The sequence below is a fragment of the Malurus melanocephalus genome, unplaced genomic scaffold (genome assembly GCF_030028575.1).
Source record: "Malurus melanocephalus ecotype Western Australia unplaced genomic scaffold, MMel_1.1 scaffold_85, whole genome shotgun sequence".
Classification (NCBI taxonomy): Eukaryota; Metazoa; Chordata; class Aves; order Passeriformes; family Maluridae; genus Malurus; species Malurus melanocephalus.
The window spans coordinates 2,262,649-2,290,477 of record NW_026623317.1 but is presented as its reverse complement, the minus strand read 5'-3'; the positions used below and the strand labels follow the sequence as shown (position 1 = coordinate 2,290,477).

The following is a 27,829-nucleotide window of genomic DNA, read 5'->3' as shown; positions in this document are numbered from 1 at the left end:
CCTTGAGCTCAGTGAAGGCAAAAGGACAGAGCTGTTGTTGTCTCTGTTGGTGCAGGACCAAAACCTGAGAGGATCTGCATCTGCATGTCGTCTTCCAGTGCCTTTATAATTCATGATGGGATGTCTGAAAGAAGCTTCTGGCAATGTGTTTTCATTACTGCTCCTAAAATAGGATGCAGAAGAAAGGTTTCTGGGAGACAATTCATTTTATTGGCTCTTCTGCACCAGAATTAATTGCAGCCATGTTTATTGCTCCAGCAAGTAGAGATGAGTTAGATAAGGGAATTACTTTGTTCAGGACAATGAATAATTTATGTCGCAAATTCACCAGAACCTTGAAATTTGAAGGACTGGGTTTGCTTCCTTCCATGTCCAGGGAGCAAGCTTGAGCCATAATCCTTGTTTGTGACGAATGTTTTCTGACTTTTCCATCACTGTAATCATCTGTTCAAAAACACAAAACAGAATTTCTCTGTGTGGTGGTGATTGGTGAGGGGTTTGCCCAAGGAATGACACATTCTRTCCTGTGGCAAATATCTAAGGCAGAATAAAACACACAATTGACTATGGAGGAAGTTTTGACAGCTTTGGTGGCTCATCAAATTCCTGCCAAGACAGGGGTTCTGTGGCAAACACACAATTTCTGCTTGAGATGGAGGAGAAAGTTTTACAAAAGTACCCTGAGCATCAGGAACTGAAAACATCCCACGCTTTACTAGAAAGCTGCACTTTCTTCCCCAAAGTGACTTTTCCCAAGGCAATGGGCTCCTGATGAGCATTTGAATCACAGAATATCCTGAGTTGAAAGAGACCCACAGGACCATCAAACTGAACTCCTGGAATAGCAGTGTTTGTGCCCCAGGGGAACCCCTGAGTATCCATTTTTCCGAAGAGGATAGACCTGTTGTTGAGACTCTGTCCCTGGCGTGGGCACAGCTGCCTGCCCACCTCCCTGAGAGCCTGCAGAGCTGTGGCCTGCATCCCAGGATGGGATTTGGATGGGTTTGAAAGCCTTTTCCTTGGAGATGGATGGTGCATATCAGTTTATCAGTCTGGTCTGCTCGTGTTCTGGAGCAGAGCTGGAGGGCTCTCAATCAAGCACACAGTGGTGTCCCTTGGATGATCCCTCRCTCCAAAAATGAGGAGGGTAGGTAGGAGGGAGAGACAGAGAAAGTCAGAAACTGTAACTTCAAAGACAAGCTGGGATGGGTGCCCGTGTCAGCTTCTGAGAGCAAAAACAGGGATGGTTTTCATTAGAGAGAAGGTAAAACACAGGCTAGGCGAATAGCAATGCCCTTGCATAGCTCTCTTCTTTCCAAGAAAGGACACTTGTGGGGGACACTGGCATCCTCAGTGGAAACTGTTATGTCTTGGGAGGAAACTCTATTTATTTTATCCCACTGAGAAATCGGCTTCAGCCTTGGAGTGGCCCCCTTTTCGTGACACCAGGGTTGCTGCTTCTGCAGAATAGAGGACTCTGATATCAAACCAAGGCTAAAAGAAGGGGCTGAGTGAGGGGAGAAGGACATCTTCGAGGCCTAATCTGCCTCTGCCGAAGCTGCTGTTGCTCWAAAGAACAACAGTGGGCTGAAGGTTGGATATCCAGCCCTCTCAGCCTGAAGGGAGGTCACTGCCACGTCCCAGCTGCCATGGAGTGTTCACGGCACCAGCACGGGCACGATCCTTTCAGAGCACACAAAAGGGGTGGGAGGGCAGTTGCAGGGATTTCTTGTATTCCTCAGAGTCACTGAAAGCAGAAAGCAGCAGAGGGATCACGRTGCAGAGGGAGCAGGGMATGGGATGGCAGAGGAAACCCGAGCTGGAGAAACCACAAGCGCTGAGTGTGGAGGGGGCAGTGGGGAATGGTGCCACTGCCGTGACTTGGGCGGTTTGGCCASAGTCTGAAAAATGGTTACAAACATCAACACTGGCTGAAAATTAATATTCAGGGCTTGGATTTTGCCTGCAATGGGATTCAGCTGCCTGATTTGGCAGTTCTCTGATAGCCCTAAGTGTTGTCCCCATGTTTGTAGCTGTGTGTGTTGCTTGTGCTCTGGTCAAGCCTGCGCTGTGTCCTGAAGCTCTCAAAGCTTCTAACACCCATCATCTCATCCAAGGTACACGTGAAGCAAAACACAAATAATAGTAGGGGAAAGAAATCTCATGGTTCCCTCATTTTTTTTTTTCTTTTAAAGTACAAGTTCACTGGTGCTGCTTTCCTTCCTTGCAGGAACAAGGAAGGCAGAGGTGTTTTGCCCCTCCTCACCATGKACTTTCTCCAGTTTGCAGCATTCATCCAGCTGCTGAATTTTCATCTCTTGCAAAGGCAGAGAGGAGATATGAYAGCTAAAAGCCACCTATGGATCAGTCACAAGCAGACAGAGCTGGAAGCTCTGGGGGAGCAATTTTCACTGGCAGAAGTGACCTGGTGGGCAGCATTTTCTCTGGTGAGATGGTCTCTGTGCTGGACATTTCTGTGACAGGAGAGGTAATTTAGCAGCTGCTGAAGTSTGTTAGCCCCCAGCTTCTCCTGCTCTCCTGGACATGGCTCTAAAAGACATCTTCTCTGTGTGGGAAGATTGGAACACCAGGGCACTGGCTCCTCCAGGATATGCTGCTTTTTGAGGYAAAAGTTTGGCATGTGTCAGGGCCCAAACACCAAACTTTTAACTGTGCTATCTCCCAAATCTGCTAACCTCATCTGTGCTGCTTGCCTTCCCTGCCTCAGCTTTTCCTCCAGTATTTTTAACTCCCATTTACTCTAGCCTTCAAAAAATTACCTCCTTGTCTACAAGAACAGCCAAGACTGCATCATATTGGTTAGAAAATGGTAGATCACAACTTTTTGAGCCAGCAGGGGGATGAGGAAYGTCTGGGTGGTGTCTGACATAACCMTRGGCTCGAGATCTGCAGCTGGGGAAGGGTCAGGCAGGAGGGCATGGGGTGGAATGGATCATCACATGGAAAAGGATGAACACATCTCTTTTTTGTTTGTCTGAGCAGGCTGTGGTTTGCACAAAGGCTTCAGGTTTGGGRCAGCATGGCTGTGCCAGCTCACTGCAGGATTAGATTTTTGTGCAGGGGTACRTAGTGACAGGACAAGGGGGAAGAGTTGCCARCTGAAAGAAGACRGSGTAAGATYTGATATTAGAAAGAAATTMCTCCCTGTGAGTGTAGTGAGGCCCTGCACAGGTTGCTTGGAGAAGCTGTGGTTGCTCCATCCCTGTTGTGTCCAAGGCTAAGTCCCCAGCAAGTTTGGGTGGGGTTCTGAGCAACCTGSTCGAGTTCAASGTGTCYCTGCCCATGGCAGAGRGTTGGAACTARCTCGCCTTTAAGRTYCCTTCCACTCCAAACCATTCCATGATCCCCTGGCAGGTGCTGGCCATACAATACCATGGCACAGGCACAGCCCTTGAGTCACCACTCCTTGGGGTTATGGGGTTTTTTTTCTTCTCTAATATTGAAATCACTGATGAGGCAAATCACAGCACATCCCAGGCTCCTGCCCTCCCCAGCAAGGCTTGCACCGGTGTCTCTGTGGTCGCTGCTTCTCTCTGCCTGCTCAGCCATGGGGAAACTCCAAAATGCTCCCACTCCAAAATGCTCCCACTCCAAAATGCTCCATCCAAGGCTCTTCAAGATCATCGAGGGGAGAGGGCTGAGCCCATCTGTGCTGTGGGACTGCCCTGAGTGAGAGGAGGAATCACAGCCCCTGACACCGCTGGCCAGCAAGGTGGGGCTGCAACAAAACCTCATGGGAACCTTGTGCCCCTCTTCACAAAATCATAGAATGGTTTGGCTTGGCAGGGACCTTGGAGATTTCCCATTCCAGCCCCTGCCATGGTCAGGGACACTTTCCACTGTCCCAGGTTGCGCCAAGCCCTGTCCAGCCTGGCCTGGAACACTCAGAGGGARGGGGCATCTTCAGATATGCCCTGATTCCCCTTCTTCTGTGCACTCCAGAACTCAAAGTTCATGTCCAGGCATAAGCACAGCCTCGTGCTTAGCCACTAGCAAAGCCTCTCCCACTTTCACTGTGTTATATTGGTCCTCACAGGGAATTCCCAAGTGCTGCCTGGCTAGAATGGCTTTATCAGCATCTCTGGACTGTGTAAGATCAAGGTGTTCGTCAGAAAGGTGGCTGCTACAGCCTCTACACAACTCATCTGTGTGTTCCTCTGCTTCAAAACTCAGTCCCCACCTGGAATTCTCTGAAGCAGCCAAGCTGGAAAATTCACAGACACAGGTCTGATGAGGAAGCAGCTTGAGTTACATGAGCACCAGGCTGTACAGTGGGGATTTTTCAATGCTGGAAACCAAAAACAGGGAGCAAGTTTGGTTTCAGTTAACCAAGARAACAGATATTTAAAATTCAATTGTTAAAATCATTGCAATGTAAAGTAAGGCTCCAATTGGAGCTCATGGAAGATATTTATTCTGAATTATATGAAACAAAAAAGGGAGTAATTACTTAGCTAAGCTATAATTTCATTCATTGTTATTAGGTGGATTTAGATTACTTGCTCACTTGAGATTAGAGATTTGAAATACATGGCTGAAATCCTCTTTCTAATCCAGAATTGCTAAATCCTTGGGTATTTCTCCGCAACTGTGCTTTGATTTGCATCTATGTTGATGTTCAGGACATAATTTCAGTTCTCTGCCAAATATTTGTTCCTTTCTTCTCCCCTAAACATWGTCCCCAGTTTTCCTGATAACAAACACTGTAGACAAACCAACGGCAYCAAGGTTCCACAAGGCCCCCAGCATTTCAACCCTCAGCAGGGTGTTGTGATTATAAACTCAAAACAAAGGACAACTAACTTTATTGAAACAAAAAGCGCCAACAACATGAAACCACTTGAAAATGTGGGGTTTTATTTATTTATTTTTTTTTTTTTAATTTTAGAATCACGGACTGGGTTGAGTAGGAAGGGACCTTAAAGATCCTCTCATTCCAAACAYCTGCTSTAGGCAGGGACACCKTCCACTGTCCCAGGCTGCTCCCAGCCCCAATGTCCAGCCTGGCCTTGGACACTGCCAGGGATCCAGGGGCAGCCACAGCTGCTCTGGGCACCCTGTGCCAGGGCCTCCCCACCCTCCCAGCCAGCAATTCCTTCCCAATATCCCATCCATCCCTGCCCTCTGGCACTGCCAAGCCATTCCCTGTGTCCTGTCCCTGCAGCCCTTGTCCCCAGTCCCTGTCCAGCTCTCCTGGAGTCCATTTAGGCCTCAAAAGGGGCTTTGAGCTCTCCCTGGAGCCTTCTCTTGTCCAGGTGAGCACCCCCAGCTCTCCCAGCCTGGCTCCAGAGCAGAGGGGCTCCAGCCCTGGCAGCATCTCCRTGSCCTCCTCTGGCCTGGCTGCAGCAGCTCCAGGTCCTTTTAATGTTGCAGCACACAGACTTGACAAACCTTTCTCAGACTACAGCTACCAAAGATGGATTCCAACCCCTGTCTCCAGCTGCTGAGTCCCTTTGGCTCTGCCTGCTCCGGAGCTGTTGCTGAGTGTGGGGATGTGTCGAAGGAAGGAGAAAGCAGATGGAKCTGGTGGTCCAAGAAAGAGGAACTAAACCTCAGCTGGATAACTGCAGTGGCTCTGATAGTTATCAGAGGGTTATGTCAGCTTCTGCTAGGGAAGGATTTTTTTGGTCCTTCATCTTTTTGGAAGAGGGTTTCTAGACTCTACTTCTTCTCATTAAGACATTTCTTTTGGTGTTAAGGTAATTGGGGAAATCCATGAGGTGCTGCCTGCCTGCCCTTGTCTTTGTTAGGAGAAGAAGTGATTATTTCTGGGTGCCTGTGTGATGTGAATCCTCAGTAAGGTGGAATGGATTGCAATTTTTGAAGAGGGAAGGGCATCCTATCCCATGGGATACCAACTGAAGTTCCATCCTTGGATTACTTTGGGGAASCAGGATGTCACTTCATGTTTGCTGCCACATCCTAGGAACTGAACCTCACACCAAGACAGGGAGCAAGAGTTTGTGCTCAGGGGCCAGCTCTGAGGGACAGTGTTTAGGCAGCTCTTGAACTGTGGCACTCACCAACCTGCTCACTAGTATTGCTGGAAAAGACATCCATGTTTTCCTTTSTAAAGTAAAATAAAACCATGAATTRTACRAGGAGGGGGAWAAAAMCCCAACCACATTTTGTCAGGAAAAGACAAAAAACCCCAACAAAAACATCAGAAAAAACAGTCTGGTGGAGATCTGCTTCCAGCCCTTTTGGTTTTTCATCAGCTTAAATAAATGCCCAGGGTGTGAGTTTGGGTGCTGCCCAGAGCTGTAACCACATGGTTGATGTTGCAGTCACGTCTGGTTTCTGGCTTTACCTGCTCTCACTCAACTGATTTTTAACTCGCTCGGCATTTTCCGTGCGTGCGAGATGTTTGATTAGATCCCTCATGTTGCGTGTGTGGAAATAAAAGGCCAGCTAAGAACAGACAACTGATTAGGCATTAGGTGAGCTATAATCCCCCCTAATCACATTTCTAAACGTGGTAGTTGGAGGTGGGATTAGAGTTATTAACATGCGGACAATAAAGCATATAATTTATTTAACAATTACTGGCTCTTTGCGAAGGGGGGGGGTCTATGCAGGATGCAGCCACACACCAGCTCGTGCAGGATGGAGCTGATGCCAGTGACAAAGCTGGCAAATATGGATGGCTGTCCACTGACAGGAAAAGTAGCAAAATAGTCAGAAGTAAACCTGAAGTCCCCATGCAGGACAGCCAGGCAGTCCTGTGGGAGAACACCTGACATGTAGATGTTAAGCTGCATAAATATGGTGGAGGGGAGAAAGAAAATCAAAAGGTGAAAAAAAAATGTTAGTGAAGTTTCCTAGTCTTATCTACTGGAGCATACTGAAATGTAAACGTACAATAATCTAAAAAGCTGTTTAAAAACTTGTAGGATGAAGAACAGGAGGCAAAGGCAACAGCTGGCAAGCARTGATGTTGTGCAAAAGCAGCAAGGAAGGGAATTCCAGAGCTCCCAGATCAATCCCTGACCCGACCTTGTCATGCAGTTTTCCCAGCTATGCTGGGCACTGAGGTGTTACACCAGAGTTTTACATGCCAGGTAGAAATTCTGGTAGTCAACAGATTGGTATGTTAATTCTTGAGTTTATGATGCCTGCTTTTTGAGAGCTGGGGCTTCATCTTGTGGTTGTGCTGAGGATGTTTGGGACAGCAAGGTTTTCTCTCAGTCCATAAAAAAAAAGTGAAAAGAAAACAAAACGGAAAAAAATCCCAAACCAAACCAAACAAACCAACCCAAGCATGAAATCTTCAGGGACACCCAAAACCTCAACTCTGTGCCCAGCCTGTATTATCCTACTGAAGGGCAATTCCAAGTTGTTCCAAGAACAATGTCAGGTCTGCTCTGCAGCAGCACAGGATATCAGATCTTGGGGACAGCTCGGTCTGATCCCAGCACCAGCAGACGGGAGAGCTCAGCACACAGAGCTCCCCTGTCCGTGCTCTCTGATTGCTGCAGTTCTGGCAAAGGCTGGGCCCTCAGTCTGTTTTCCTCTTCCAGACAAGTCTTGGGCATGGTTTGGGATGTAGGTCAGGCCAGGGATCATTTTTGCAGCCCTGTCTGGCTCTCKCTGGGTGTTGCTGGTTCCACGTTGGCTGTGTCTGTCTGCAGCCAGTTGGAGTGGTGCATCCACCGTGCTCTGCTGATCTGCTGACAGTGCTGCAGGAGGGAGAAAACGAGACTGTCTTGGCCAGGGTTAGGCCTGCTTCCAGGTTTAGACCCCGCAGGTTTAGATCCTTCATGCTTTGCTCTGTATCTGGAGCTAGGCTTGCAGACTTGARGAAGCCTGAGATATCTAAAAATAAAGAAGCTGCCTTTATAGTCAGTCAGGCAGAAAAATAGAGGGAATTCCTATTATTATTCATCTCACCATAAAACAATCTGTAAACCAGACCAGATTAACTGTCCTCTRAAAATTTTAGGGTGAGTAACTTGGACTTTGATGTCTAACTTCTAACATTTGGTGAAGTGCATCCAACCATCTGTCTGCTGAGATTTGGTGTTGGAGATAGCCTAAGGCACCCTCAAAAGCCAGCACAGCCCTAGCCTGTAAATCCCACAAATGCCTTTTTTGGGTAGATATTACAGAGCAAATCTATGTCACAAATATTCTTTCATAGGAATGAGGTTGGCCCTGTTCCCCTGATCTTTCTCCTCAMGGCTTTGTTCTTGCCACAGACAGTGGCCATGCAATGCAGCTCCTGGCTCAGAGCACAGAGATCTTCCACGTAAAGCRTTTCATGAGTGACCTGGCAGTCTCACCAACAGCTGAGGCTGTAGTTGGGTCATGGCACAGATTTGAGCCATATCAGATAAGCCAGTAAGTCTTTGTGTTCAGAAAAGGGCAAAAAGGCAGGAGAGGGGAATGGCAGGATTCTTTCATGGGGACAATCTTACCTGGATCACAAAGGATACTGGGATTATTCTCTCACTCTTCTCTGCTCCTCACCCTTTCACTGAGAAGCAAGCTAAGAAGAGATACTGATGTTCTGTTTAAAAATAGATGTTTTTTTCCAAGCCACTCACCTTAATTTTTGAACGTATGCTCAGTGTAACTTTTCACAGATTTTCTTCTGGCTTTATCTAGCAGCAGGAGACCACTATCTACCAACATTAGCTGTTAAATAAGTGCAAACTACCTGTAACTGCAGCACTGCATGTGCCTGAGGAATTTGTGTAAACCTGAGCTGATGACAGGGATGGACTTCAGGAAAAAAACAAAACAAAACAAAACGTGGAACATCTTAAAGAGGCAGAGTTGATTCATCAAGTTGTGTCTCCATCTGAAAATRTTGTACTTGCCACTGACACAACCCCTGAGATGATGACTGAAAGAGGATTCAGGGGGAAAGTATTCTCCCCTATCATTTTGTTAACTTTGTGCATTTGACAGCACATCASTGTGTCTAGACAGTTCCACGGGTAGGCTGACAATCAGCTGTCTGGCACTGACACGTGGTAGGTGAGACACTGCAGGTGCTTTTCCTGTGGATCAACTACAGGAGAAACAGCGTGAGCATCAGCTGAAGGGTGAGAAGATAACATCCAGGAATGGACCATCAGAAAAAAAAGCCCAAGTGACTGACTGGCTGTCACTTCTCTTAGCATTTTCAGGAGAGGGCAGCTCTCCCACGGAGCGTTGTGGCTGCCAGTGCCCATCAGCAGAGTCATTAGGGCTTGTGCTGGGCACTTTCCTTGGGCAGAATGACTGCTGGACTCAAATCTGCTCCAGGCAAGTCTCCACAGCGTTTCTTAAGAATGGACAGAGTTCAGACTGACATTCCCTGACTCTCTTCCTCCCCAAACAGGGTAATCACCTGCCAAGTTTGGTGCATTGCAAAATCCACCAGGGCCTGGGTAGCCAGCCAGCCCTGAACTCCACACTGCGCTGGTTACAGCGCTCACAAATTCCGAGATACTGAGCTTGATCAAGAGGTTTTCARCTCTCATTAAACTATAGATGAATCCTGGAAACAGCCTTCCAGATTATTCTTCTGTTTTCTCTRACTTCTAAGGGGCTTTTTTCTTGCTGGTGGGCCAGAGTTCAGCTGAGCTTCATACACRAAATTGAACAGGAGCAATTGTACCCAATTCAAGGTCCTCCAAAGCATTGCACTGTGATAAAATCACCAACCAGGAGTGCTTGGGCCAAAATTCTTAGCCTCTGCCCTGCAAACCACAAACATCTATCCCTTTTGTTATCTGAGGAGAAGTCTGTGGTTACTGAACACAGTTAATGTCAAAACTATACACAGAGGACAAGGTGGTTCCTTGAGACCAAAATAAAACCTTTCATTAAATCTTTACTCAAATCTTTAATTGAAATTTTAAGTTTGTGAAAGATACTTGCATTAATTCTGCAAAGGAAGAYATAATGTCCTTGGAACATTTCTCATATAATGTCTTAAAAGTACTTGTGGTGCAAACTATTTTTTTTTGTTTTGGTTGGTTGGTTGGATTTTTTTGCTTTAATCTTCAAGCCAGTGGATGAGAGCAAGATGCTCCTTCTGAAGGCTGTTACTGTTTGTCTTTTGTTGCTGTAGACTCCGAATTGCTGCAGATTGCTCTTTGTGCAGGCTTGGAAAGCGATGAATCTTGAAACGAACACATACAGCAGGATTATTGAATATTAACCCCTTCCATTTGCTTCTTGCCCTTTGCAGACCACTGCTTCTACTTCAGATGAAGCTCCTTTTTATTGTCCGTGGTGTGCATCTCCCATGTTTTCCAATCTTTTGYACATCTTTTGTAGCTCGTTCTTGCCCTGCGCCCTGCTGTGACACGTATCAACAGGCTGATTAATTCTGAATCTGACTTTTGCAGTCTGTATGCTGTGATTTCCTTATCTCTGCTGTGTAAAACTGTATGATCTGTAATCTGTTTGCCTGCAGCCGTGTCAAACTTTCATCAAGAAGCTAACTCAGACAGACTGAAGTTTCAGGTTTGGTTTGGTCACATCTACCAGAAAATGTACCTCTGCATTTCAATCTCCACCAGCAACACCACCCTAAAGCATTTAAGTTCTCATTTTTGTCTGACCTTTCCTCACCTGTAAGTAAGGAGGTCTRAAAAACCAAAAGCTGTCCTTGCCTGTGGCTGGAAGCTGGGAGTCTTTTCTTACTGCCATGTTTCATAAATATTGACAAATTACTTTTACAGACCAATCTGCACAGTGCAGTAAATGTAGTCACTCAGATTGGTGTTTTCAAGACAGCTGTCTGAAGGAATCAGAGCTGCACATCTCAACTTGAAGAGCAGGGACTGCATTTGGGAAAGCAGTGGCTTTAAARGGATTTACAGGTCTCAGTTTTACATAGCAGCTCAGGGTGGAATGGGGCCTTTGAATGCATAAACAGGAAAAACTGAATAAAGCAGAAAGCTGTTAAACACTAAATGAATTAAAGGGTTGTTCCTGGCTTCAATGTCTACACTTTAGAAAGAAAACTGAAGAGGCAAAGAGGATTTGGGATAAACAKGGAAGCTTGGAAATCCTCCTTGAAGGGAAAGACCAAAGAAACTTGGTTTAGACTGTTTATTTAGGGAAAAAAAAACCATTGAGGTGTCTCACTCCCAGTCACCAAATACTCAGGTGGGATAAAGAGCTCTATGTGAAGACATCAGTGTAACAAAACAAAACCAACAAAAAAGGCATAATGCGATCTAATGCCATGAAGATAAAAGATAGAGGCCCYCATTTTCACCACACCAACCTACCAGGCAGATAGGGGATCCTTCTCAACTCAAAATTGTAATCAGAGCCAAACTGTCTTTATTGCCACAGCTCATAGCTGCAAAGGTTGTGGACCCAAAAAGATATATTTTTTTTAAATTATTAGGTCTTTGAAGTGAGTTACATACAGTAGATGGTTGCAATGATCCATCTTAGTAATAGATTTGAGGATTCTGGTAAAATGTTAATTTTTAACCTCTCAGTGCCTTGCAGCCAGGACTCGGCATGAGGACAATGACTGCCCACAGATTGGTGAGATCTGGTCGGTGTTGCCAGCAAGACACTTCTTAAGTGCAAAACATGGCAAGACTTTTGCAGAGTGGAGTTTGCTGTGCTGACAGAGAACATGTGCCCAGCACCAGCTTCGTGCACCAGCTCAATTCTAAACTGGAGGAGGACACAGCAGCTGACTCTTACACCAAACAGCAGAGCCAGGGATAAATCCTTGCATTCTCCCCAGCCTGTAAACACAGTGGCTGTCACAGCATCGCTCCAAGGCTGCCCAGAGCCAAGAGCTCCTTCTCCTGTCACCCCAGTCATGGAAACCAGCCCCTGGTAATGCGGAGTGCCAGCGACAGAGGATCTGACACAGGCTTCCCTGGGGATTACACAGAAAAAGCTATCAGCTGGCTTCAAGCACTGGGAGAAGGATAGACTTTTTTTTTTTTTTTTTTTTTTTTTTTTTTTTTTTTTTTTTTTTTTTTTTTTTTTTTTTTACATCAGTTATTCATCATGATAAATGCCAAGAGCTAAAATAAACAACATGACAGTTTTGTAGTGATAAAGCCCTACTATATTTTTAAGGCCTAATTTTTTATTATGGCAACATTTTTATTTTGTGTTATCTTCACCTGCTTAACAGTAATGTATGTTTTATATCTCTAAATAAATCTAAGTAAGAAAGGATTTGTCAGGTCTTTYAAAGTCTTGCTTGATTTATTTTGTCCATCAGAACAAATCTTTTAAGAAGATAACTTTTAATCAAAACTTTCAAATTTATATGGTCATAAATCACTAGTTTTTGMAAACACAAGGAGAATGGCCAAAATCACTAAGTAAAGCTTTACTAGATCAATAATAACAAAAGAAAACTTCTATCTCAAAGTGTTCTAAACACTTCTTCAACTACTGCAGACAATATATACAGAGATCACTTCCARCTCGGCTACCAATCTTGCACAGATGGTGTAGAAAACTGGGGTAAATCTCATTGAGACTAATCTATACAAACATATGCTTAATTAGCATAGTGCATCTTACACAGTGTAAAACAGAAACAGACTGCATTGCAATAACTGATCACAGCATAAATTGGTTTATTTTGATCCCTCCTACAGAGGCASAAACTATTTTTTATTGATTATTTTGAAGATTTTAGTGTAATGAATTAATGTCAGCTTCCTGGAAAAAGCAAACAGAAAAAAGAAATAAAGATGATCGGAAAATTAATCATACCAGGTTTGCATTTATGCTGAATTTTGTTTCTATGACTGATCCCACTGGCTTATTCATAGCATAGATTTAAACATSTACTCAAATCCTTCCTGGACCAAGGCCTACCATTAATTCAGAAACAAAGCTATTGTCCCCTAGGCCTACTCACAAATTACACTTGTTTATATAAGTCAATAGAGATAAACTTGTGTAAATCTCTTTGTAAACAAGGCTATTTCTCTTTAATGATGGCTTATTTGGGGCTAGTATAAATGTGTTTCTAATCAACTAATCCAAAATAAAGGATGTAGGAAGATGAATGGTGAAGTATTTGGAAGAATAATAAAGGACAAAGGAATAATCTGAGGAAAAACAGAAATGCTGGCAACATGAAATACTTCTAAGCAATAAAAAAACACAATTGGGGAAGGAAAAGCCAGTTTCGGTGCATTAAAGTTTCCTGTCAATTTCAGCACAAAACCAAGCAAGTTAATGCCACAATGGAATTAAAAGTTTGAGTGTCTGTGCTAAAGTTGTCTGTCAATTCATTTTGCTTTTGGTTACTCAGGGCAACGAGGTTTATGCATGCAAAGGCACTAAGGGTTAAGGTAAGTTAAGGCAGTTAAATCATTTACTCATCAAAATTATGAACGGTAAATTAAGAACAGATATATAGATCTTCTCATTGTGCTAGGAATGTCTCAAGGGGGATGTCACTTCTAAAGATTGTGTCTAACTCCATTCCATCTGATAAAAACAATGTACTTTATATCACAAACACCAACCAGTTTGTACAATGATGGGTCGGAAAGGCRGAACTTTGCTTTTAGCATATTATTTTGAATAGTGGTAATTTCTTAAGTCTGCTTTGCCAAGGGGATAGGACAGACACAGCAGGCTTACATCAAGAGCTGTCAAGTTTTATTTTTTATCAAATTTTTTTTTCACTGTGGAACAGATTCTCTTTTTTTTGCTTTGTTTTGAAATCTCCCAACAGCCCAGTCTGAAATGACAGTGATTTGTGTAATATTGGAAACATACTTCTGCATTTCAGAAGAGGTAGTGAACAGATTTGAGTTTCCAGGTTTCAGAGGTTATTCATTTCATTACTGAAATAATGAATAATTTCATTATTGAAAAGATAAGAGTAACAGAAATACGCAACTCTTTTTTATGTATTTTGCTGTTACTCCCCCAGCTTTAAGTCACAGTGCTTGTTTTTAAGTTTGAGAAGTTTTGTGAGTATTTGATTTATGCTGGTGTGACTGAGTAAAGTTGCTGTTTATTTTGGAGATTTTTATGCCTCGTGCAATGGCTTTATTTAAATTTATGATGCTAAAACTCTTCTCTAGTCACTTCAATGCAATGCCTGTTTTGATGGCATGCCAGACTTTACTTGTCTTGAAAATCAACTGACATGTTCCTCATGATGCGACGGGGAAAGCAGAATGTGGTTTTCTCTTTAACCCTCTTTGTGCTGCCACAAGTGATACAGATTGAAGCTGTGTGCAATCTTGATGAGATACAAGGAAAAAGGGTTTAAATCCATATTTAACCTTCAGAGGGAGACACAATCTCAGTCCTCCAGGAGTACCAACTGGTACCAACAAAAGGGGTGCATTTTGCCAGTGTTGTACTGTTCCCCCCACGGCATGTTTCCATGTTTGGCCATGAAGTAAAGCAGAGTGAAAGGGAATCTGTCCCTTTCGCAGTTTCCAGACTCAGTGCCATTCCCTCTTTCATAATCTTTTGCAGATTTGTGCAAGGGGAAAGTTACTTCCAYGTAAGTTTGGAGAGAAATAATGTGCTCGGGTGGCGTTCAGAGTAAGCGGGAAGCAGCACTGCAGCCTGTGATGCAAGAGACAAAGCACCTCTTGAAACACAGGATAGTTCTTCAACAGAATAAGCTAAGAAATCTACCAACATTTGACAATGGTTTTCCACGGATTCGTAGTTGTTTTTATACATGGAAGTAAACGGCATATCCTGACTTGGATGGGAACCACCAGGATCATGAGTGCAGCTCTTGTCCCTCCACAGACACCCCAACARWCCCACCCTGTGCATCCCTGRGAGCACTGTCCCAATGCTCCTGGAGCTCTGGTGGCCTTGGGGCCATGCTCATTCCCTGGGAACCTGGTCAGTGCCCCTCCACCCTCCGGAGGAAGAACCTTTTTCTGATATCCCACTTAACCCACTCCTGGCACAGCTCCAGCTGTTTCCTTGGGTTCTGTTCCCAGTCACCAGAGAGCAGAAATTAGTGGCTGACCTTCTCTCAGCAGTTAGCTGCATACCAGAGTGAGGATTCCCCCAGCCTTATATTGTTTCCTGTTTTGAATATGCTGGCTGATCTTAATGTATCACAACTCTGCTCAAAGCTCTTCCATTTTTTTCAGTTTAACACATCATTTTGGCATGTTGGTAATAATGACTTCAACACAAAAACTATCTGCTCTGCCTCCAAGACCTTCCAGGCATTGCACTTTGCACTTGTTTCCACCTCCACACAGTGACACCTGCTAGTGTTGGGTCACTCAGAATTCCTAGGTGTCTTTGAAGTTATCTGATAATGATACTGTATTTCTTTCACCTCTTACAGGATTTGGTCACAGGCTTTGGGAAGAGAACCTGTATCCTCTSTAGAATAGCACAGTCACCTACCACTTCATCATGTTTTTTTAGGCTCTAGGTTATTTCACACAATCACTTCRTGGTTTGGGTTTGAAGGGACCTTGCAGATCATCTTGTTCCATGGGCAGGGACATCTTCCACCAGACCAMGTTGCTCAACCTCCTTTGTTCTTTCTAGCAGACAGATGACAGATACCAGTGAGCTGTTGCTGTCTCTGCACATGAACACCCTCTGTGAGGATGCTGAACCCCACACACACATTCAGAGACCTTGTGGGAGATGCTCATGCTCTTGTACTKCAGCCTCAAATCCAAATGGGACTGACAGCCATTTGCATCTAACTGCAAATGTCCAAAATGTGCTRAGCTGTGTGGTTTGAAAAACACATGGACCTGGAGTGTGTCCAGAGCAAGCCACAGAGATCCTGCCAGGGCTGGAGGCCCTCTGCCCTGAAGCCAGGCTGGGAGAGCTGGGGGTGCTCACCTGGACAAGAGAAGGCTCCAGGGAGTGCTCACTGAGGGCTCAGTACTGAAGGGGAGCTGTAAGAGAGATGGAGAGCCACTTTTTACACAGCAGATAGTGAAAGAACAAACGGAAATTATTTTAAGTTGAAAATTGAAGTTTTATATTAGATTTTAGGCAGAAATTCTTTACTTTAAGGGTGATGAAGCCCTGGCTCAGCTGCCCAGAGAAGCCGTGGCTCCACATCCCTGCAAGTATCCAAGGCCAGGCTGGATGGGGCTTGGAGCAATGTGGGACAGTGGAAGGAGTCCCTGCCCATGGGAGAGGGCTGGAATGAGATGAACTTCCAGCCTTTCAACCCAAACCACTCCGGATTCCATGATCAATTAACAGGACAGCAATATCCAGCTTCGGTGTCAGGGATTGGATTTTGCAGTTTGTTTTACTAAATCAAGTACTACTTCACAGAATTATAGAATAGTTTGGATTTGGAAGAGACCTTTAAAGGTCATCCAGTCTAACTCCCCTGCCAAAGGCAGGGATATCTTCAATGAAATCAGGTGTCTGAAAGCCCGGTCAAACCTGATCTTGAATACTTCCAGGGATGGGGCATTCACCAGCTCTCTGGACAACCTGTGCCAATGTTACATCACCGTCATCATAAAAAACTTCTAATATCTAATCTAAATCAATGCTCTTCTTGGAGGTGCAGGTGTGTGGCTGTGAACTCCTTCTAGAGCAGATGGACATCCTGCCTGCCTTCTCCATTGCTTCTCAGGTAACTCTGGGATTTGCAGCCCTGATGCTGCCTTCTTCCATTTGCTTTCTTCCTCCTGCTGCTTACCATTTCCTTTCCTAGAGACAGGTTTATTCAAATGTTGGATTTTTTTGTGCGTGCATGTGTATGTGTGCGTGTATGTCTGTGTGTGTGTGTGTTAGGGCTCCCCAGCATTAGTTTGCAAACTTTCTGACTGATTTCAACCACACCTGAAAGAGAAGTAGAGCTTCTGGAAATACAAAGTCTGTCAGGTTTCATGACAAACAGCGGCTGCATTAGAAAAGACACATGTTGTTAAGTGCTCTGCCCGGGAGAAAGACRGAGAGAGCTCAGCCCTTATCAGCAYTGCTTGGCTTCCTTGGCAGCAGATAACGGGAGGGCAGCTGGTCAGGCAGAGCACACACATCCCTGAACCAGGCACAGCATGTGCTGCTCCAGACAGAAGGCCAGCACCAGTAGGCTGGGGACATAGAAGGGAGATTTGGATGTATCAGGAATCAGCCTTGGAGATAGGAGGAGAGGGAGCAATGGATCTGGTGCAGAGGAGAGGTGAAGGGAACCTCTGACGCAAATCTATATGAAAACTKAGCTTAATTAACTTGTTGTTCATAGGAGAAAAAATTACTCTCTGAATGCAGAGAAACCTCCAAAGCAAGTGCTGTGCTGGCTGAATAGCCTGTATCTGTTTCCAGGCACAAAATKACTGCAATACCTTCTCTTTCAAAAACATGATGGCAATCTCTCAGATGCTCTGCTTTGTCTGCAGCAGGGGATCTTTCCCATTTCACTTCATTGTTAATGTCATGACAGCCTGAATCTCAAACGTTTGGAACCGGGTGAAAATGTCACCAGAAAATCAAGCCCCATGTCTGCTTTAAGCTGGGAAAATCCAAGCACAAAGCAGGCATGAGGGAGATTTCTGTGAGTCCACATCTACCATTCTGTAGAAGGGCTCAATATTGTGAGGTGTCTCACCTGRCTCCTGGGAACACCAACCCTGTTGAGATGGGACCTGTGCCCAAGACGCTGAATCATAACACCTACATCACTRCAGAAACCCTTTCAGTCTAGAAGATGAGCATGACTCTAGAGAGACAACTGCTGTGTTGGGGAGATGTGACCTCAGGTGTAAAGGGTGTGGCCTGCAGTGGAGATACAGGATATATTACAAGGAAAAGTATTGAAAAGGCAAAAAAACACCAAAACCAGAGGATCTCCAACAGACTTACAGCAAATCAGGAATTGACCCTCTCACCCCAAAAAAACCCACTAAGCTCCCACTTTGTGGCTTCCCACTCACAGAACCAGAAACTGTTTAGAGGCTGGAAGTGACCTTAAAGCTCATCAAGTCCTGACCCTCACTGCCCTGGGCAGGGATATTTTCCACTAGACCAGGCTGCCTAAACCCCCATTCAAGCTGGCTTTGAGCACTTCCAGGGTTGGGAAATCCACAACCTCGTTTGGCAATCAATCCCAATATATCACCATCCTCACAGTAAAGAATTTCTAAAATCTAACCTAAACTTCCCCTCATTCAATTTCTACCCATTTCCCCTTGCCCTGTCACTACAGCCCCTGACAGAGAGTCCCTCTCTGGCTCTCTTGTGGGCCCTTTTGGCTACTGGAAGGTGCTGTGGGGTCTCCATGCAAACTTCTCTTTTCCAGGCTGAATGATCCCAAGGARYTTGCTGGGCATTACTGCACGGGTCWCTGCAGACAGGATGGCCATGGGKTTCTGGTTGATTTCCAGCCATGAACTTGCAGGCAACAAACAGGCTACGACTCCCTTGTGGTGACCCTGGACCCCTGCTTGGACACARGAATTGGTTACCTTTCACCATTACCACAACACAGGTGGTCAAAGCTTTGCAGAGCCTATGGTAGGCAGTAGCTAAAAGAAAGAACACAATGTTGGGGAAACAGTTGTGTTACAAATTGCTGAGTTTGGCCACGGGGTGGGTGCAGGCAGCACAGGGAGGATGGGAAGGCTCCGAGACTGCCTTGTCCCCATTGTCCCAACCCTTGTCACACCTCGGGACCCCTGGCCTGGAACTGTTGTGTCATTGCAGGAGACAGAGCTCTGGGCAGTTTGAACCTATTTAGAACCACAGAATCATTTCGGCTGGAAAAGCTCTGCAAGACCAGCCAGTCCAGCTATGCCCCGCACACTGCCCAGGCTACCACTGGCCACCAAGTGCCATAWCCATACAGATTTTTAATCCCCCCAGGGATGGGGACTCCACCACTGCCATGGGCAGCTGTGCCAGGGTTGGACAGCCCTTTCAGTAAAGAAATTTTCCCCTATACCCAACCTGAACCTCACCTAAAGCTGTTCCCTCTCCTCCTGTCCCTGTTCCCTGGAGCAGAGCCCGACCCCCCCGGCTGTCCCCTCCTGTCAGGGAGTTGTGCAGAGCCACAAGGTCCCCCCAGAGCCTCCTTTGCTCCAGGCTGAGCCCCTTTCCCAGCTCCCTCAGCCGCTCCTGGGGCTCCAGACCCTTCCCCAGCTCCGTTCCCTGCCCTGGACACGCTCCAGCCCCTCAATGTCCCTCCTGTCCTGAGGGGCTCAGAGCTGTCCCCAGCACTGGAGGTGCCTCAGCAGTACCAGCACAGGGGGGCGGTCGTTGYCCTGGTCATGGTGTCACACTATCGCCGGTACAAGTCAGGTATACCATTCCCCCCCCGGGCAGACCCCACCTGGTGCTCAGCGGGAATTCCCGCCGGGAATCCAGGCACTTTTTCTCGGTTCGCACCGAAACGGCCGCGGAAGGATACGGAGCCACGGCGCCGCACTGCGGYTGCGCCGGTGCAGCTCACCCAAACCTCCGCTCCTCCCGACCAACCTCCCGCGGCGGGCGCGCGGGGCTGTGATTGGCAGCCGGCTCGACCAATCACAGCCGTGACCTCGACCCRCCTCCCTTCGCCTCACGCCTGTTTCTTCCACACCCCTTCCCTTATACCTTTTCCAACGCYGCCGGCTCTTCATTGGTYGTTCCAACCGCCAATCATACCCTTGAGCCAATCACCACGCGAYCCTTGAGAGCGAGGATAAGGCTGACCAATGGGCGGCGTCCCAGCCCAGCGGCGGGGGCGGGGCAGTGCGGGAGGCGGGCCCTCAGAGGAGGTAACGCTGAGGGAAGAGGCGGCGGCCGCACTGCACTCGGGGAGACGGAGGAGGAGAAGGGAGGGGAGAGGAGGAAGAAGGAGAGGAAGGAGCGGTGGCTCTCGGCGGATCCTGGTGGCTCCCGGTAGGTGCTGGTGGATGCCGGGTCCAGGSTCCCTGCCCCACGGGCAGGGTCGCCCGACTGGCGCTGCGCGGGCCGTGGAGAACCGTCCGGGCCTGGTCCCGGCGGGGCCGGGGGCGCCTCCCCACGCCCTCGCCCCTTTTGTTATGGTGGGACCCGGGCTGGGTTATCCCGCTCCCGCCGGGTTAACCCACCGGCTGGGCTGGGAGGGCCGCGATGTGCCGCCCGTGTGTGTGTGTGTGTGTTTCTGTGTGGGTGAGGGGAGGGGGGAATAAAGAAGTTGTGCTGCTCCTTTTTTTCTTCCCTGCTCCCTCCCTCCGTGCCCGGTGTGTTTTCCTTGCAGGGGTCCGTAGAACACGCCGAGCTGGAAGGGACCCGTGAGGATCATCGCGTCCAGTCTTAGCCCTGCACAGGACACTCCTGTGTGTCTCCTGGACGTGCACTTAGGGTTAGGTGTGCGAAGCTCCGCGGAGTTTTGCAGGAGAAAGTTAGCAGCGATRTGGGGTGTTTGGAGCTAGGAGTTTGTGTTTGGGATTGCGAGGTTTTGCCTCACCCTTTTGTCTGTCCGCTTTCCTTGTSTTTAGAGCCGCGGATGTAAAATACACACAACCCCCCTGAGACAGGACTTGAGATTAGAGGTTCTATTCACGGCTTTAATACTGCTGCAACCTGTGTGTTGTCAGAGGGCAGGGGTAGGTGGGATACTGGGGAGGAATTCCTCCCTATGAGGGCGGTGAGGCACTGACACAGGTTCCCCAGAGTGGCTGTAGCTCCTCCATCCGTGCCTGTTGTTTGTAAACAAACATAACCTGGTGTCTCATCTGTCTCCATAAGTGCACGGGGGAAGCTGTGTCGTGATAACTGCAAGTGGTTGGTGCTGTTGCTGCAGAGTTGTGGAGTTCCTGTTTGTAGTTTGGTGGTTTGATTTTTTTTTTTTTTTTTTTTGTGGAGAGTGGAGGGGAAGAGAAGTGCAATACAGCGTGGTCTTTTAGTCTTCACTCTGGGGAAATAAAAGAACGGAAAAAAGTGTGTGAATGAGTGAAGAGCTCTTGTGATGATTGTGGAGAGCTGTTGAACAGCTGGGATTCAGGCTGCAGGCTGGTCTTGTGTCTTTTTGGTTGTCCGTCACAATTTCTGACTGGAAAAAACCCAACACGTGTGTTCTGCTATTTTCAAATGCTTTGCAAGCTGGTTGGCGTTAGGAAAACGTTTTGTTTACCGGGTTTTCCAAAACAAGTATCACTGAAAAACTGCAACCTGTGTATATTGTGTGTGGAGCTCATGCTGCCACAGTCCATGGGTRTAAACGAGTGAGATTCCATTGGTAGTGAGAGGTTTATAATAAAGGCTTGTTAGGAGACCGCAGGTAACAGCAGGTTTGTCTTTTCTCAAGAGTTCTTTCTTAGCCTGGAGAGCTGTACTTTCAGACTGATTCATGACATTAGTTCTGTAGGGGTTGGTCTCTGTAGTGAGGGACTGATTAGCYCTCACTCTGTTCTCCAGGGTGAAAAAGAAATACCCTCTGGTTGAGGTGAGAGGCCAGCAGAGCGAGGTTTGTTGTTTAGACTTTCTCRTGTTTTGTCGAGGTGTTGGTGCGTGAGTGGGTTGTTCTGAGCTGTAGCTTTCAAACTTCTAACATTTACAAGCTCCAGTGAATTCGAGGGGGATGACAATGTAAGTAAAAGGGGTGTTTGTGAAGTCCCTCCCCCCCTTTGCTTAGCACTATCATGATGAAAGATAACATTAGTTACAAATGCCTTTAAGAAGAGGAAGGGGAGGGTCTTGTTTAAGCTGGATTCCACTTAAAGATGAGCCGGAGCACATACTGAACTGCATTTTGGTATGTTGGAAAGAATAACCTAGCAGCTGATTGTTGTTCTGCAGTTGTGTGGGTCAGATACACCAACAGCCACCAAAAGGGACGTAAGTGTTTGAAGATCCAATTTTCTTTTTATTCAAGAAGCTGGACTTGTATGATAGAATCTTGGAGAATAATTCATCAGCTTTCCTGAGATTCTCTTTGATGGTAAAAGAAACAGCACAATTGAAAATAAGAGGTTAAAAAAATAGTCTCTGAACTGTTCTCTTATTTTCTTCCATCCAGCAGCTAGATTCACCAACAAAATCAAATAWGCTGGAATTGCACAGAAAATCTGCAAATGAAAGGCTCTGCCTGGGTCCTCCTCCATCTTCCTGTTTCTCTAGATCTTTCAGAAGTCTTGAGCACCAGTTGATATAATTGAGTTTATTGGAGCTCAAAAAAAAAAAAAATCCCTGCTACTGAGAGCAACTTTAAAAARCAAGCCTTGTTTCCATCTCTCTAATCCCTTTCCCACAAAAGTACTGGGGGAACAGGCTTCGTAGTAAGTTCTGGGTAACAATGAATCTGAGCTCTGCTTGAGACTGAAGCGAATTCCTAAGTTTTGTTTGTATAAAGAACAGTACGCAAAGTTTTAATTATTGTAAAAAGTATTCCAGAGTTTTCAAATGTATTCAATGCTGCCTTAATGGTTGTGCATGTAAATGCCCTGTAATTGAAAGCATCCATTTATGGGCCTGACTTGCTAAGTGAGCTGTAAATTCTGCTTTTCAGATTGGATTTAATGACTTTTATCATAAAGCCATAAACTGGTTGTGAACTGTGCCGAGAGGCAAACAATACCTAAGCTTACTTTGCCAAAATATTTGTAATTGTTGATTTGTTAAACTGAATTGCTGCAGGTCATGCGATGGGATTAGGTTTTTGTAATAGAATGGAGAGTACAGGCAGCCCTGTGCTCAATACTCTCTGGACTAGAAGAAATTGGCTACTGCAGAAAACCCTCCTAAACATTGCTCTCTACTTCCAGTAACAGAAACTCCATTGCAAACAGTAAGCCTTCATTCCAGATGACTTTTTACTTTGATTATGTGTTTGACAGCTGCAGTGTGAAGTAAGACCAGGCAGAGACTGCAAGAGAGCAGCTCCTGAGTCTCYCATCAGTTTAGTCTGGGGCTCAAGCTTGATTTAATACATTGGAGCAATAAGAGATTAACATCAGATGGATAACATAATGGAACCTGCTTATCAAAGGGATAGGGGGCTGGCTTGTTTGAGGAACACTAGACCTGTATTGAAAGTGAACTCGCATTAACTAATTGTTAAATGCAATTGTTTGGGCTTTAACAAAGTGGGGGAGCTGCTAAGCTATAAACTGATCCAGTACCTAGGTAACTGGTAGTAGTTGTGTGAATATTCCTGTCAAATTTAGCCCAGGAGTATTTATTTTCTAAAGTAGTCAAGCTGACACTTGCCTTTTGCACATGGAAAATTTAAGTCAAAATTAATGAGGTGAGAAGGGCTTAAACTGCCATGGTTTGGAGTGCTTATTCAGTGCTTTTCTGGGGCTGTTAATGTCCCTTGGGTTTTAAGAAGCAATGTTCTGATGTTGTTCATGGTGCTAAATAAGTGGAAGAATTTTGCATCTTTGTAGTGACGGGTGCGTTGGCCAGCTACAGTTGTGGTTGTTTTCCTCTTCTGAAATTCWAGGAGAGTTGCTAAAATACATTGGTCCCTCCGTAATTTAATCTAAGATGAGTAAAATTAACGAATCTTCGTTCTCATGTCTCCTGTTACAGGCAATTTTAGTATGAGTGTATGTGTGAGATGGAGTGCTAATTTTTTAATGGCAATTCACCTTTATATTACTGCATTTGGCTACAATCTGAGGTAGCCCTTAGTAWTTGAAAAAAATCCAGCTTCCCAAGCTTTTTAAAGATCATGATCTTGCTTATTTACTTCTGCATATGAGAAATTTGAGTTTCCTCATTTTGGTTTGTGAACAAACTTTATGGAGTGAGTGAGAAGGAAAGATTACATTGTCATAACAGGTGAGTAATTATGTTTTCAGTGGAYACAGTTATGTAGAGTTTCAAAATGTGATGCAATTCTAGAGCATAGTAAATGTAAAAATGAATGTCTAAATCGAGTCTCTGTATAGGCATTTTCAATTTCTCACTCAAAAGCTGGCCCAGAGGAGGAAATCCCTTTGCTTCTGCCCTCCAAGATAACAATCATCATGCCTTGAACTTTATCAGCCTGTGTCAGAACACAACCAGGGCYTTGGTTGGTCTTGCTCCTCAGAGCTCTGGTCTCTGAGCTGACCTGGCCTGAGCCCTTTGGGACGGGAACTCTCCTGAGGTACCTCCCCTACTGGGCTAGTTAACTGAAAATATAAACTGAAGTCTGAGGGCATTATTCAGTAGGGTTGAAACTCCCCCAAAGGAAAAATCAAGACAAACCCTAACATCCAAACCCCAGTAAAGGAATGCAGCCCTACTCTGACCTGCATATGAGGAGGTAAGAATGAGCACCATACCACTTCTTTTTTGGKGATGGTTCTTCAGAAAGGTATCACAAAACCAGCTGTCTAATACTCTTTTGTCGGGACAGAAAGAATTAGCCCTTCTGGAATTTTGACAGGCAGTTTTTGGAGGAGCTGTGGGTGCATTAGACATCTTGTCTGTTCCACTGAGTGATTTATCCCTAGACTGTGTTTTATCTRAAATGGAAAAGGCTGACTTTGATTTTAGTTTGAAGTTTGTACAGAATTCAGGTACACATTGTATACTTGGTGAAATAGATAAAGAGTCTTGTCTAGATTCCAGGATTAATGAAAAAAACATTGCCTTAAAAAAATCTCAAAAATGGGACTAAAATAGGGAGGAAATGAGCTTGTAGACTGTCTCTCAAATACCACAAATTATTTTCCTCGATCTTCTTTCCTCAGGAGCTTAACTTCTGTCCTCTTTATTCCAGAAGAGCTCTTGCAAATGAAATTCCTTTAAGCCAGAATACTTCTAGTAAAACCGGGAGAGATCAGATTTCTTTATTTCGAGTTTAAGATGAATAAGCAGACTGATATGAAATATGTTGCATAAGGCTTTAGAATAAATTAGCCAGAAATCACTTGATATTTTTGGTAGCACCAGTGTGTTTATAGTGTGTTCCAGACACTCAGGAAGGGAAAATTTCCCTTGAAGATTTTAGTCTGCTAGCATGCTGCCCTTAAGATTCTCTTCATCTTTTATGCTTAGTTATTGCTGGGATCATGGGCTTAATATTTAATACTTGTTCCAGAGAGCCACAGTAGAATGGAATAATAGCAGACATGACTCAAACTTTGACTGTAGAAGTTGCCAACTATGACACTGTTTGACCAACTATAGAAACATATGTGTGCATCAGGGAGCAGAGATATGCTGCGGGGGCAGAGATGAAACAAATACCACCAAAATTAGGCAATTTGTAGCTTTTCCAGTCTTAATCTGTGGGGAGTAACAGCACTTGCTCTCTGTGTTCTAGCAATCTAAAGGAACTCTTGTACCTTTCAGGGTAACACTGAGTACTCCCTGAGTATCCAAAGCTGCAGTTTGATGGCAGAGCCCAGAGGTGTATTTGGGATGGAAAGGAATAAAATGGAAGTTTAAAACTACAGTTGAGCTTAGAAAGGGATCTTGAAAGTCTCCCTACAGTTACTCACAGAATCCCTGAATCTTGATGTGAGATTGTGGGTATTGGAAGTGGTACACAAGCAAAAAAAAGATCCGATTTGGGTCATGCCATTGGACCTCAGCAGAAGAGAGCAGAGGGGAGATGGTGCAAAGGGGAGATGGGGAAGTACATCTGAGATACTTTTCAAAGCAAAGGTTCTGAGTACTCAGTTTTTTGAGGTGGCTGGCTGCAAACTACAAGGGAGTCACAAAAAAACCATAACCAGTAACGGGGGATGTTATCTATTTAGCACGCATTTAATCTGAGGCCACTTTATCAATGTAGAAGTTTTTCTTGCAGCCTTTGAAATGACTGTTTTCTGTGTGCATTTGAGGGAAGAATATCTTTGTTTTTTTTCTTTTTTTAGTGGATGAAGAGTGTGTACCAGGCAAAAATGTAAAGGAATGCTTTTAGCAAGAGGTAAATGTCAGCAGCAGTGTATGCAATTATTGTTGTTTTGGAGATGAAAACTTCTTCTATTATTGTATCCATTTGAAGGTAAAAGTTACAATTGATGAATAGAAATGGGATTTGTTGGTCAAAAATGAGCTTTAACAGTGACTTCTAAACCCAGTATTAAAACTAAGTGTTCCTGCTGCTATCTGGGTGGGTATAGTTAGAAGCCAGTGTAGGTCTAGGGCTGCTGATTTTTATTTGAGCTCCTGCCAGATGTTCAGCAGCAGACATGTGCACCCTTCTTTCTATCTCCAGTTCTCAGGAGGTGAAAATTTCTGTCTCTGTACTCTTTATTTAAATCATAGAGAGCTTTAGGATAATATGACCAAAGAGAAAAATGCAAAGATAACCTTAGGCTGATGCATTTTTTTTCTGTGGTCCTTAGATTAGTCCTTATGCAGTATCTTCAAGTACTTGTTATTTCATTGAAGAAATGAAGCTTTCAGGCTTGGCATCTGTCCCTAAGAACACCCCAAACTGTGTGAACTGTGTCCAGATAGCTTCTTTGTGATGAGAGGCTGAGAGCCTTCTTATTTGAGGGAGGGATGTGATTCATGTGTACAGAATCATTAAGCTTGCAGACCAGATGAATGTGAACAGTTCTTCAGCAAAGTTTGCTGTAGTAGAACAAGAGTGACTTTCTGAAACTAGGAAGGGGATAAATTTAATTTACTAAAAGAAGTTCTTGTAACTGTGGACAGTTAAGTACTAGTGCAGTCTGCCGCAAGAGGTTGTGGAGGCACATTCAAAAGTGGTCAGATGGATTTGTGGACATCAAGTCCACAAATTGCTGCTGATGAGAATAAGTAATGACGTAGCCTTTAATTTTGATTTGTAACGGTTTAAATTGCTGAAGGATTATGAGGAGAGTAGACTACAGAAAACAGCCAGGTTCATGTGCTTTTCTTGAGTAGCATGTCCTTTTGCCAGCTTTGGAGCCATTGGAGTACTAGCCTGGATGCACCATTGCTTTTTTGTTGCAAAATCTACCTTTATCCAAATTGCTCATAATTCAGCCTAATCATGCCTTGCATTTTGCACTGTCTTCTCTAGGCTTGGAGCAGAGTGCCTTTTTTTTCATAAATTAAGCTGGCTGAAACACTCTCATGTGAGTACTCATCACAATTGGCTGAAGTATTAAGCTGAATGAAGTCCTGTCCTACTTGTGTCACATTCTCTCTGCTCACCCTTTGAAAGATACAGGGCCACTACTGGAATAACTTACTGAAATTCTTATTGATAACTCCTGGCAAATYTCTGACAATGCAAAACAATAGCTAGAAGGAAGAAGTTAGTTTAAGCCTCCCAGACTTGTAGTCTGCAGCTGKGATGTATGTTGTGTTTTTGTTAAATAGCTCCTAAGCTGCAAAAATCATTATTATAAAGGGCTCTTTATATGTGTCCCTTGGTGTTTGGGACTTTTTTTTACAGCTAATTTTCATGGAGGTACCAGATCAATTTGCGCTTTCTGACATCTTCTGCAGTAGCTGAACGAACATACAGCTTTAGGCAACTTGATAAAATTAAGTATAGTATGTGGAAATTTCTGGCTAGTTAGATCTGAGTCTACAGTATTTTGTGAAATGTGAAGAGAACTTTTTTAAAAATTTATTTACTCTGAGTATGTCARAACAATATGAGAGTTCAAATACAGGGAAAAACTGTAATAATTTTTAAATTCTTTTCTGCTTCAAGACTTAAGTCACTCAATGTGCATTTGAAGCAGAAAGGCAAATCTTTGTTTAATATAGAAAACCACAGAGAATACAGAAAATTATATATCATTCTTGAGGGAAAGAATACTGCAGAATTGGGCACMTCATCTCAGGGACTATTGTAAAGCTGAAAAATTGAAAAAGTTCATTGACGTTTTTTGGAGGGCCTGGAAGAATAGGCCCTCTATAGAAGGAGGCTGTTTACCGTCTTGGTGGTAAATGAGACCTGAAGTCTGTGTTTTATAAAACTGACWGTCAAAGGAGTGTTCTGTAGCTCTGAAAGGTGTCAGATTTGTAGCCAAAGAAC

General features: G+C 44.8%; 1 protein-coding gene across 2 annotated transcripts in view; it reads left to right on the top strand.

The window, feature by feature from the left end:
* The first annotated feature begins 19,689 nt into the window (after window positions 1-19,689).
* The window catches only part of SMAD2 (SMAD family member 2), a 48,055-nt gene continuing 39,915 nt past the window's right edge, over window positions 19,690-27,829 (top strand). For both annotated transcript variants that reach the window (XM_057367811.1, XM_057367810.1), the window contains exon 1: window positions 19,690-19,821. The gene's annotated coding sequence lies outside the window, so the exon portion shown is untranslated. The remainder of the gene's footprint in view (window positions 19,822-27,829) is intronic.